The sequence below is a fragment of the Penaeus monodon genome, chromosome 27 (genome assembly GCF_015228065.2).
Source record: "Penaeus monodon isolate SGIC_2016 chromosome 27, NSTDA_Pmon_1, whole genome shotgun sequence".
NCBI lineage: Eukaryota > Metazoa > Arthropoda > Malacostraca > Decapoda > Penaeidae > Penaeus > Penaeus monodon.
Window position 1 is genome coordinate 21538166 of NC_051412.1, and position 1031 is coordinate 21539196.

At 46.3% G+C, this 1031-nt stretch overlaps 1 long non-coding RNA gene across 1 annotated transcript in view; it reads right to left on the reverse strand.

Annotated features, from left to right (window-relative positions):
• LOC119590693 overlaps positions 1-767 on the reverse strand; it is a 4108-nt gene extending 3341 nt beyond the window's left edge. The window contains exon 1 of the long non-coding RNA XR_005230280.1: positions 668-767. This is a non-coding gene — a long non-coding RNA (uncharacterized LOC119590693). The remainder of the gene's footprint in view (positions 1-667) is intronic.
• Between the last annotated feature and the right edge of the window lie 264 nt (positions 768-1031).

Here is a 1031-nt window from a genome sequence, read left to right on the forward strand (position 1 = left end):
AACTAAAGGTAATGTAACCTTTGCTTTACCACCCCCAGCACAACACCTCCCACCACCTCTCGACGTCTGACCGGCGAGACAGAATATATTTCGAGTATCGTTTCCCTATTTTAGATAGCTCGATATACATTCATGGCAGTTTTCCATATATCACACGAGTCTCTCTCCATGGGACCACGCCCCAACATGAATCAGGCAGCAGTACGACGATCTGGGCGAAGCAATGGCTAAGGTTCCCACACGTTTGGCAGCGAAGTGACGAGTCCTCTGTTCATGATAGCTTTTACAGCGATGGGGCCTCCCTTCCAATACGCTATCGCCTGTGCAATGTACGCCTGGTGTCTCGCCCTCTCTCCCAGGCGATGCGTATGAGCTTGGTTCGATACGCGGCTTTAAAAAAATAACTTCAAGCTTGTGCAATCAAATGAGCCAGATATCCTACTGTTAATCTCGCAGAAATTCACTTACATAAACAAACAAATCCTTCAAAATCTTGCTATGAAACGGTATAGTTATTACACTCAAGTTACTCCTATGCGCTGGCCTCTTTGCGTTTCCTTTCTCCCATTCCGCTCCCATCACACCCGCAGCACCAGGTACACCCGTCGCCCACTAAGGCCAGGGACAATATAAGCAAACGTTAATGTACCCACAGACACACACTCACACGGCCGACTGTACACCGGCGCCGCACCCCCCGCTTTCGACTCCGGCCACGGCTAGCGGGTCACTAACTCGTCAAGATATGTCTGGGTCCTCTGCCAGGTTTATCTGGAGGATGACTACTGCCGTTCCGATTTCCGATTTCTCTTTGGTAGGCGCGATTCGTGTTGAGGATATTGGCGGATTCATGATGGTATTAGAGGGGATGGATATATATCTTTGAATGTTAAAATCATTGATTTGTTAACACAAAGATCTTTGCTTCGAGGTGGATTCAATGATGGGCCTTAGGGTTTGTATAGAAATATAAGAAACCAAGATTATAAATTGATTGTAATCAATATTGTACGTCTTATCAAAATGTAATA